The sequence below is a fragment of the Anabrus simplex genome, chromosome 8 (genome assembly GCF_040414725.1).
Source record: "Anabrus simplex isolate iqAnaSimp1 chromosome 8, ASM4041472v1, whole genome shotgun sequence".
Classification (NCBI taxonomy): Eukaryota; Metazoa; Arthropoda; class Insecta; order Orthoptera; family Tettigoniidae; genus Anabrus; species Anabrus simplex.
This window is the reverse complement of record NC_090272.1, coordinates 127,302,483-127,314,879: the sequence shown is the minus strand read 5'-3', so window position 1 is coordinate 127,314,879 and position 12,397 is coordinate 127,302,483.

Here is a 12,397-nt window from a genome sequence, read left to right as displayed (position 1 = left end):
AGGCGATTAAGTACTTCCTTTAAATAATCTAGGTGTTCTTCAAAGGTCTCAGAAAATACGACGACATCAAGATAATGACACAAGTATTCAAACTTGATGTCGGAGAAGACCCTATCTAGCAGTCTAGTGAGCATGGCTGACCCCGTGGGGAGACCGAAAGGCACACGGTTGTACTCATACATGTTCCAATCTGTGGCAAAAGCTGTTAGATGTTTCGATTCTTCAGCTGGAGGGATATGGTTGTATGCCTGATTGAGATCAAGTATGGTAAAAAACTTAGCCTTCTGAAACCACGAAAAGCAAGATTGAAGGTCGGGAGAGGCACAGATTGTAACACCAACTTCCGATTTAAAGCCCTATAGTCAATCACAGGCCTAAAGCCACCTTGGGGTTTCGGTACCAGAAAAAATGGGCAATGAATACGCCGACTTAGAGGGTCGAATAATACCATCCTTTAATATCTGGTCGATAATCTCTTTGAGAGCCTTCATTTTAGGTGGAGATAGCCTATAAGGTGGAAATCTAAGTGGGATCGAATTCGTAACCTCAATCTTGTATTCAATACGGTCAGTAACACCAAGAGTATCAGAAAACACATCAGGAAACGACTGGCAAAATTTACGAATACTATCAGCCTGCTCCTCAGGTAGATGTCTAATGTCTAACATCTCATCCTGGGTAGGCGAAACAGATGAACATGACACAGAATTACATGTAAGCAAAGTAATTTTACAATAGTTAGCAAATTTGAAGGTGCACGACTTGCTCTGAATATCGAGCGCTAGACCAGTAGAAAACATGAAATCTGCCTCTTCTAGAGCCACAGTTGGAAACTGGTTTTGCGAGGTTTCAAGGGATCGGCAGTCAATTGAAGATGAACCTCGTCCCGGTCGCCCAGCAACAGCTGTGACTCAAGAAAACATTGGTACTGTGAGGGAAATGATGGAAGCAGATCCACATCTTACATTTTGTGACACTGAAGGGACCTTAAATATTGGGTCAAGTGCAGCGCAGACCATCGTTCACGATTATTTAGGCCTTACCAAGAGATGTGCCCGTTGGGTGCCACATTCCCTGACAGAAAGCCAAAAGGAGGAGAGAGTGGACTGGTGTCATTTCATGCTACAAAAATTCAATGGAGGACAGTCTAAAGACACCTACAATATCGTCACAGGTGATGAAACATGGGTCTACCATTATGACCCTGAAATGAAGAGACAGTCTTCTGTGTGGTGCTTCTCAGGGGAGGAACCACCCACAAAAGTTCGACGAAGTCGAAGCTCCGGAAAGAAGATGGTGACAATTTGTTTTTACAAAAATGGAGCGTCTCACCTCTGTGACCTTGGACACACGTCGTACAGTCAATGCTGAATGGTATGTGAATGACTGTCCTCCCAAAGTCCTCGCCACTTGGAGGTCACAGCACCCAAAGTCCAAGAGTAGGCACCTTCTGCTGCATCACGACAATGCATCTGCATACAGGGTTGCCAGAACAATGGACTTTTTGGAAAGGGAAAAAGTGCGAGTGTTACCTCATCCCCCCTACTCACCTGACCTGGCCCCATGTGACTTCTTTCTGTTCTCTAAGACCAAGGAAAAAGAGATGAAGAGGCCATTGCAGCGTACGAGAGTGCACTAACAAGGGGACATTCCCTACTCGTCACCACCGATTTCGCTCAAATTTAAAGGACATGCAGGGCTTGGCTAGAAATTAAAGTACCCAAAGTGGGAAATCCAGATGGTCAAGCATATAGAAAATAAAAATGTTGACGCGGCTCACGCACCGTATAAGCCACTTACGTTAACACACACGCCAAGCAGTAGCTGGCATAGCGGTAAGAGCTTGGACTAGTAATTCGATGGTCATCTGGAGTTCCCACTTCGGGTACTTTCATTTCTAGCCAAGCCCTGCATGTTCTATAAATTTGAGCGAAATCGGTGGTGACGAGTAGGGAATGCCTCCTTGTAAGTGACATCCAGAAAGAAGCTTGGACTGAAACGTTTTCTAAGTGGTTTCAGAGAATGGAAAAATGTATACGTGCTAACGGAGAGTATTTTGAAAAGTTGTAATTGTTGTTTCGTAAATAATTTTTTTCTCATACTCTGCTAAAAACTTTCGGCATAGCCCTCGTACCTATTTCCATGGCGTGTAATTGGCGCTCCATAGCTTTGTCAGCTGGTCAACATTCAACATCATATAAAACAACGAGATGTACTATACAGTATATTTTGAAGTTCAGATGTAGTGGCATCCTTCCGTTGCAGAGTATGCCTATGACTTCCCTCCATCTCATCCGCGCTGCCTTTATCCTAGATACCTGAAGCTTACTATCTTCATTAAGGTCTCTACATCAACCTGGATGGAGTCGTTGCTTGGGATAGTTTCCAGGTATTCGGTCTTCGTTTTGTTCAGTCTAAGACTGTATTGAAACAGATGGCTGTTCCAATATTCAACTTGATGCTGCAATCCTCTTTTGGTGGTATCGGCAAGGGCGACATAATTCGCATACAAGAAAGACCAAGGGACACTCCTTTGCAGGTCCCGTGTGGTTGTGTCCATGAAGAGGACAACGAGCAATGGGGACAGTGCGAAGCCTTGGTATACACCGACTTTCACTGGGAAGCTCTCCAAGGTGCCGACAGCGCAACGTATACAACTTGTGGTGTTCGTGTATAACATCTTGATCCAATCGATAACCATTTCTGTTACACCTTGGTCGCGAAGTGTATACCAGATCACAGGATGTGGAACACAGTCAAAAGCCTTTTCGAGCTCAAGCAAGGCAACATGCAAAGGCTGTTGTTTCACTCAATGCTTTTCAATCCTGTGGTAATATACAGGGTGGCCCACTTAAACCTTTCACCGCAGATATATCTGGAATAACAAGTGATATTGAAGAATGACTTTCACAGGCATGTAGGCAGGGAAGCGGCTAATTAAAGTAAATACTATGAGCCAGTCCAAAAAGTAGGAAAATAGTATTTTCAACATAAACTTATGTTTTTTTAAATGGACATCCAGGATTATTTCTTGTGCAATCGTTAACATGAAAAATCACATAAGTAATGGTGTTTGTTTCATAGCAATAGGTCAATTACATCCCCAGATATTGCAAGGTGAAGTTGACACTTGAGATAAACGAAACGCGCAGCAGTTGCACATCCCGAGAGTCCAGCGTGAACCTCACGTTCCTCTAATAGTGATGTGATTAAGTACTACAATGCGACAAGTGCTGTACTTAATGCTATTTGCACTTATCAAGAGGGATGGAAATAAAAGAAGGGTTTCCCATAGCAAAAGGATTTGTAAATAACGGTTTCTCTCTTTCGTGTTTTATTTACCTACACAGTACAGTGCAGTACTCTGTATTGTACTACTTCAGAATGTACATAATTCGTACAGCAAAGTTACTGTAACGAAATTTAATGTCACCGGTCAGTGTAAGCTGACCCATTACACCCCCCCCCGCCTCTGACAGTCTGTACTGGAATGGAACGATATGACATTACCGCTGTGTAGTGTGCGAAAGGTTCTCTACGAAGAAGGTTGACTTGTTGGAGGTACGTTCGGGTAAATGACAGTGGTGTAATGTACACAATAATTGGTATCAATGTTTTAAACATGGTATTAATGTAACTGTCCATCCTTTCTAGGCATTTGACATGGGTTTCACAAGGAAGAAATGGTCGACATGTTATTACTTTACGGAGAATGTCGCCAAAATGGCACACGAGCAGCACAACTGTATGCACAGCATTACCCGAATAGACATCACCCAACCCACCCTTCCTTCACTAATATTGTTAGAAGACTTCACGTGACAGGAAGCTTGTCTCCACGACCGCGGGTCCGAAGCAAGAAAGTAACACATGAAGCAGCAGAAGTCGCTGTTCTGGCAGCCATTGCAATAAATCCTCATGCCAGTTCTCGTGAAATAGAAAGACAGATTGGAATCTCTTGAACAAGCGTGCTACGCATTCTTCACAGGCATAAATACCACCCATACCACTTGTCACTACATCAAGAGCTTCACGGCAATGACTTACAAATTTCACTGGAATACTGCCAATGGGTTCTGCAGCAAGGCCACGATGTTATGCGTAGGGCACACGTTCATTTTGTAAGTACTACTGTACAAACATACATTTATGACATCACTTCACCATGTGCAAAATTTCATTTTACTGACGAAGCGACGTTTACAAACCATGGGAACATCGACTTACACAATATGCATTACTAGGCAATGGAAAACCCACACTGGCTTTGTTAGGTAGACCATCAACGTCAGTGGAGCATCAATGTATGGTGTGGTATTGTAGGACAGCACATCATTGGTCTGTATTTCATTGATGGCACTTTGACTGGGCGAACGTACAGGCAGTTCTCGAGACGTACCTTACCTGGAAGACCTACCACTGAATTTGCATCAAATAATGTGGTATCAGCATGATGGATGCCCTGCGCATAATGGCAAGAAATGCACTAAATCAACGGTTCCCAAATCGATGGATAGGATGAGGTAGTCCTGTTCAGAGATTTCCAGCATGATCACCGGACCTCACCCCATTAGATTTTTTCTTTGGAGACGTGAAAAATGTGGTGTATCAGCAGGTTCCAACAACAAAGGACAACATGAAAGACACTGCATGTGCTGCAATAACACCAGAAACACTGGCAGCAGCTAGTCGATCAGTGTTGGAGCGTGCATAGTGGTGTTGCCATGTAAATGGCGATCTCTTCGAACATGCTTGGTAGAGTTTCTGTTGTGAGAAATCCGGTTGCATACTGGCGTACATGTTTGTGTGTTTCTGAGAATTTTGTTCGTTTTGTACGTACTACTGTACAAACATACATTTATGTCATCACTTCACCATGTGCAAAATTTCATGTGTAATGTAGTAATTAAAAATGTTCAGTAACATGTCCTGTACTTGCCATGTAACATTATGTAATTGACGTTCAACTACGTACAGTAAACCAGCATTTTCCCCCTCTGCTAGATCCTCAGTCGGCGATTGATTTTGTAATACCCGACTAGTGATATTCAATTTCATTACCGTTATGTCCATTCCAGTACTGTACAGTAGTAGAGATCAATAAAACACGAACGAGCGACTCCTTTCTTTATAATTCCATTGTGTGTGATTGGAAATAGGTATTGTTTCAAGCCTCTTCATAACAGTGAAAATAACATTAAGAACAGTGCCTGTCGCATCGTAGTACGGCAATCATATCGCGAGTAAGAGGTCTGTGAGGTTTGCGCTGGACTCTCGGGATGTGCAACTGCTGCGCGTTTCGTTTATCTCAAGCGTCAACTTCACGTTGCAATATCTCGGGATGTAATTGACCTATTGCGATGAAACAAACGCCATTACTTATGCGATTTTTCATGTTAACGACTGCGCACGAAATAATACACGGTGTCCATTTAAAAAAAAAACATAAGTTGATGTTGAAAATACTATTTTCCTACATTTTTGACTGGCTCATAATATTTACTTTAATTAGCCCCTTTCCTGCCTTCATGCCCGTGAAAGTCATTTTTTAATATCTCTTGTTGTTCCAGATATATCTGCGGTGAAAGGTTTAAGTGGGCCAACCTGTATACTGATAAGAGAAAAAGTGATATATAGTTCCACATTTCAATACACCTTTACCACCAACATTACATTACTGATAAACAATGGAAAGATATTTACGTATTTCAACGGAACACCTTTCAGTTTTATTGAACCATAACCAGCTGGTTGATAATTAAATTGACAAAAGACATTTAAAAAATTTCCAGAAAAATAATACATAAATGGATGATGTTATGAAAAATAAAAAGTACATTAACCCTTTCCCAGGGATATTCTTTGACTAACTATTTGGTGAAACCAGGAGTAATAAGTTGCTTGTAGGAACAGTTGTGGAATACCTTCACTAAATAATTTATTTTGTAAAAACTGCTTAAGTATCTCATTGAAATTTTGCAAGAGACATGAATGTACTACATTAATTCTAAAATAATACAAAGATCTTAACTAATTATACACAGGAACCCCCAGTTCAGTATGGAACATCAAGAAGCATCCAACACAGGGTAATGTCACAATGCTTGCACTTAAAGGCAGACTGAACTGCTCTACCTGATGGGGCTCTTCTTTTATTGTTCATACAGAGAACACAGGACTTCATTCTCCCATTAATCTTGATAACAGTGTGATTATTTGCTGGTAAAGAGCATGATAAGGGAAGGGACTGTTTCCTACCCTGCTGTTTCAGTGAAAAAAAATTTCCAAATAATTCCTGTAGGAGACTCTTCCTGAATTCCAGCTGTGTATGCCCACATTTTGTCCTGGATGGAGAGTTAGTAGCATCAAATAATCGTAAAACTATATATGATGCAGACATTGATTACAAAACCAAACACATACTTCTACCACTTCTTACAAGACCTACCAACTGTGTAGTAGCTCCTCTTCTGGTCTTTAGTTTCAGTTTCTTGGGATATTTGAATTCAACTGGCCAGTCCTTTCTGTTGTTATTTACAGTACCACATGCATAAGTGCCAAGGATAGACTTCATTCATGAGTCTAACAGATGTGAAAAATCTATCGAACTATACATAATGATTCTTATGCAGATAGTTTTTCAACAGATTAAGCACAACTTGTTCCCCAAATAAAAAGTCCTTGTAGTGATTTTTCTTCTTTCCCAAGTAAACAGTAGCCCCCAAGTGTTGCTAAAACGCACGTTTTGAGACCCCCTATTAGGTTTTTTTTTTTGTTTTTTTTTTTTTTTTTTAGGAAGAAGCGAATCACAGCTTCAACAGAAAGTTCACATCCTGGTCTTAATTTCATAAAATCTAGACATCCTGTCTAGAATTAGCCTTACATTCTGAAGACAATCTTACTCTAAATCTCCCAATTTCTTTTCATCTTTGGTGTCCGTCAGATGAAGATATTTACAGAGCAAGTCATATCACCTTTCAGGCATACTGTTACTAACTATACTACACTGACTGAGGTTGGAAAAATAATCAGTTTTTTCAGGGATATAAATAAAGTATCTATTAAAGCTTTCATTTCTTCAGGTGTTGTTTTTTCCTATTCTCTATTACTGAACCACTTTGTTTCTTATAGGTTGTTGTTGTTGTTTGAGTCATCAGTCCATAGACTGGTTTGATGCAGCTCTCCATTCCACCCTATCCTGTGCTAACCTTTTCATTTCTACGTAACTATTGCATCCTACGTCTGCTCTAATCTGCTTGTCATATTCATACCTTGGCCTACCCCTACCGTTCTTACCCCCTACACTTCCTTCAAAAACCAACTGAACAAGTCCTGGGTGTCTTAAGATGTGTCCTATCATTCTAACTCTTCTTCTCGTCAAATTTAGCCAAATAGATCTCCTCTCACCAATTCGATTCAGTATCTCTTCATTCGTGATTCGATCTATCCATCTCACCTTCAGCATTCTTCTGTAACACCACATTTCAAAAGCTTCTATTCTCTTTCTTTCTGAGCCAGTTATTGTCCATGTTTCACTTCCATACAATGCCACGCTCCACACGAACGTCTACAAAAACATCTTTCTAATTCCGATATCAATGTTTGAAGTGAGCAAATTTCTTTTCTTAAGAAAGCTCTTCCTTGCTTGTGCTAGTCTGCATTTTATGTCCTCCTTACTTCTGCCATCGTTAGTTATTTTACTACCCAAGTAACAATATTCATCTACTTCCTTTAAGACTTCATTTCCTAATCTAATATTTCCCGCATCACCTGCCTTCGTTCGACTGCACTCCATTACTTTTGTTTTGGACTTATTTATTTTCATCTTGTACTCCTTACCCAAGACTTCATCCATACCATTCAGCAACTTCTCGAGATCTTCTGCAGTCTCAGATTAAATAACTATCATCGGCAAATCTCAAGGTTTTGATTTCTTCTCCTTGGACTGTGATTCCCTTTCCAAATTTCTCTTTGATTTCCCTTACTGCCTGTTCTATGTAAACATTGAAAAGGAGAGGGGACAAACTGCAGCCTTGCCTCACTCCTTTCTGGATTGCTGCTTCTTTTTCAAAGCCCTCGATTCTTATCACTGCAGACTGATTTTTATACAGATTGTAGATAATTCTTCGTTCTCGGTATCTGATCCCCATCATCTTCAGAATCATAAATAGCTTGGTCCAATCAACATTATCGAATGCCTTTTCTAGATCTACGAATGCCATGTACGTGGGCTTGTCCTTCTTGATTTGATCCTCTAAGATCAGACGTAAAGTCAGGATTGCTTCACGTGTTCCTACATTTCTTCTGAAGCCAAATTGATCTTCTTCCAACTCAGCTTCAACTTGTTTTTCCATTCTTCTGTAAATAATACGTGTTAAAATTTTGCAGGCATGAGATACTAAACTAATGGTGCGGTAGTTTTCACACCTGTCAGCACCGGCTTTCTTGGGAATAGGTATAACAACATTCTTCTGAAAATCGGATGGGACTTCTCCTGTCTCATACATCTTGCACACTAAATGAAATAACCTTGCCATGCTGGTTTCTCCTAAGGCAGTCAGTAATTCAGAGGGAATGTCATCAATTCCAGGTGCCTTGTTCCTATTTAGGACACTCACAGCTCTGTCAAACTCTGACCTCAAAATTGGGTCTCCCATGAAAAAAATCGCATTTGCGATAAATTAATTTTGTACTGAATCCAAGCCTACAGTAATTCTAATGTGAAATAAAATCACTTTTACGCATAAATAGAAGTGCGACAAAATGCGAATTGTGACCCAAAATGCAAAATTAGTATTAATATGTGATTTTGGTGTGAATTCTGCGAAAATGTACTATTTTACTGGCGAAAACAACATATTTCGGAAAAATTGCCAGAAATACTCAAAATATGATGCATAAATATTTCGACTGTTCCGATCGATGAAGAAAAGTAGCTGGTCGATTGCTGCTTGCTGACTTTAATCGATATTTACAATGGGAATAGCAAGGGGAATAAGATCTGTATCGATTATTATCGAAATGTAAATCGAGTGTCACGGAAATAACGAGGTAGACGCAGCGTTGATTTCCTGTTCAAAATTGAAACTTGTGAAGATAGAAAGTCGAGCGATCGTTTAGATTATGGGGCGCGCGATATAAACTGCGAACGAAAGGGCTCAGCAATATGCAAAGAATGGTTTATATGCCACAGATTCAGCGACAGTGTTTTGCAAGTATTGTAATTGCCGAGTTGGGTGGGAAAAAAAAGGACAGCATTGTGAAACATGTTAAGTCTGAAAAACACGTGGGTAAGCAATGCGATAACGAAAGTTCAACCCCTGCTGCTAGTACGTCTCAAAGAAAGCAATCTTCTGTGCTTACACAGTTAGATAGTTGTAAAAGACGAGTACTTTCCAGAGATGACTTCTCAAAACGCACAGTTGAAGTATTGGCCAAAGCAAATATACCTCTGGAAAAGCTGGAAAGCAAAGAGCTAAGAGCTTGGATTACTGAGTTTTGAAATGAAGAGCAGCCATGTGTAAGAACTCTATGTGAAGTGTGTGTGTATATATATATTTTTTTTTGCTATTTACTTTACGTCGCACCGACACAGGTAGGTTTTATGGCGACGATGGGATAGGAAAGACCTAGGAATTGGAAGGAAGCGGCCGTGGCCTAATTAAGGTACAGCCCCGGCATTTGCCCTGTGTGAAGATGGAAAACCACGGAAAACCATCTTCAGGGCTGCCGACAGTGAGGCTCGAGCGCACTATCTCCCGATTACTGGATACTGGCCGCACTTAAGCGACTGCAGCTATCGAGCTCGGTATGAAGTAGTACATTTACCGGTTAAGTTTCAATTTCATTGATCGGGCAAGGTTTAGGTATTACGACATCGAAACCACGCGCAAAATTGAAGGATATTGAATTCGAGTGCGATTTCCGTGTCGAAATATCTTACCCGTACCCAACTGATCCAGTAATTTCAAATGATTTTGTTATAATTTGAGGTCTTTCTTCTTTTCTAGAAGTTGCATCTGACCACCAGAAAAGAACAGCAGAGGCTCTAGCGGAGAAGAAAATCAACATACTCTGTGATGAAACTACAGATGTAATGGGCCGTTGTGTTTTTATCATCATATTCCAAGTCCCAGCCGGATCGAAAAGAGAGCTGCACGTTGTTTCTGTGAACTATCTTGATGCAGGAAATGCTACAATTTGCTCTCGTGCTGTTTTAGAAGCCCTGCGCAGTTATAGTGTACCATATGATGCAGTTAAAGTGTTTGTTAGTGACAGTGCCCCGTACATGACCCGGTGTAATGAAACATTAAGTGTGGTCATAGGGGATCACTTAATGCATGTACAGTGCTGGGCACATAAGATCAGCTTGGTTGGGAATAGTTGGGTCACAGTGATGACCGATTTAAATCATGTGGTTGCGATGGTAAAGTCTGCATTTTTGAACACAAGAAAGCGAAAATATAATTATTTACAATTCTTAACATAACAGTATGGTGCTTCAAAGGAAGCAAAGCTTCTTCCTGCACCTGTCATAACCTGATGGAATAGTTGGTTTCAGGCTGCCTTCTATTCGAGTGCTTACTTTACTGATGATGTTACATTTTTCAAGATGTCTGACATGAAAGACATCAACAACTGTGGTATTAAGTACCTGACTGATCTGAGTGACCGAGAAGTGAATAGGCTTCACTCCCACATGATTCAGATCATGCAACTGAATTGGTAGACCACCTCACTGAACTTGAAGGGTCTCTGTATCCTACCTCTCATCTCCCTTACCCCAAACTGCATAACCTTGACACCAGTTTCACATTCATTTGTGAGAGGAATTTTTCTGCAGCAACTAATGATGCTTTGATTAAGCTCACTCCTCAACAGCAGGATGCATGTAGAGACACATTTGTCGAAGCTGCTCATTCTTCACAGTGCAAGCTAGCCACATTGAAAGCTAAAGACACCAACCATAAGCATTTTGTGTCAATTTCTCAAGCTTGGTATCCAAAATATATAATTTTTAATAACACTGATAAATAAGATGAGCTTGAGAAATTGTTTGGAGTAACAGATCTCTCATGAAACGATATCTGGTGTGGTTACTGTTCTCTGAAACATGCAATTCAAACCCAGACAAAAGAAAGTGAAAAATGTGATATCAAGCATGCATTAAATGCAGTTCAGACAGAGTTCAGCATATTTGCTAAATACTGTCTTGAGTTGTTGTGGACCCCAACGAACAATGTAGATAGTGAGCGCGTGTTGTCTCATTACAACACAGTGGTTAAAGACAGATGGTGCAATTTGAAAAAAAGCAATGCCGAAGTACTGATAATGCTTTAGTTTGATCAATGCATTTGTATTGTGTGTGAACGAAGGACCATAATTGCACTTCATAAACTTGCAATCGTTAAAATTAATAATACCATGCGGTTATTTTAACTTTGTAAATAGATGCTAATTTTGGAAAAATAGATGCTAATTTTGAAACAAATAGATGCTAATTTTTCAGGTCCCTACTTATAGGTCACATGTAAGTTAGTAGTCTCAGCTAATTTTGAGGAAAACATTGCCACCAATCATGTCCTCAAAATATTCAAATTCATTGCTACCAGTTGGAAGAGGTCGAAACTCGAGTACGCTCTACTACGCAAACCGCGGGAGACAACTTGCGAGTCCAGTGCGCTTTACTATGCAATCTGTGGGAAAGAGTTAAAAAGCAGCAATACGATTAAAAATCCACTTGTTATGTGTCTAAGTATTAAACACACATTTCATTATTATAAAATATTTTTATGATGCAACGACTATAAATTCTCCTATCGTGGTTCTTATTTTTAATACACACTGCATTTTTGCTCGTGGAGTTATCTTTTTTACAGTCTTAATATACATTAAGGATTACTGATCCTATTGTTAAAGTGGACTGATGTACAATTTATGTTGTGGGAAATCCTCTTATTATTCTGGTATTTTTATGGAATGACAAATAAGGAACAATCATTTGTTAGCTTGAATTGTCGTATTTATAGTCTGAACTAGTTTCCACGTCTTCCGGTTCCTCTGAGCGGGGTCCGCCTTGTGTGCACATTCATGTCATGTTTGACGCTCGATTCACTTGATCTGCGGAAAGCATGTGTATAAATTTTAGAGAGCACAAATTAAGTTATTAAGATGAGGGAAATTGTACTTATCCAGGTTGGTCAATAAGGAAACCAGATTGGAGAAATTTTGGGAGATCATCTGTGATGAGCATGGAATCGACCTAACTGGAGACTACCATGGACATTCAGTTAGAATGAATCAACGTATACTACTATGAAGCATCTGGGGGCAAATATGTGCCTTGTGCCATTCTTGTGGATCTTGAGCCTAGCAGCATGGATTGGGTTTGATCAGG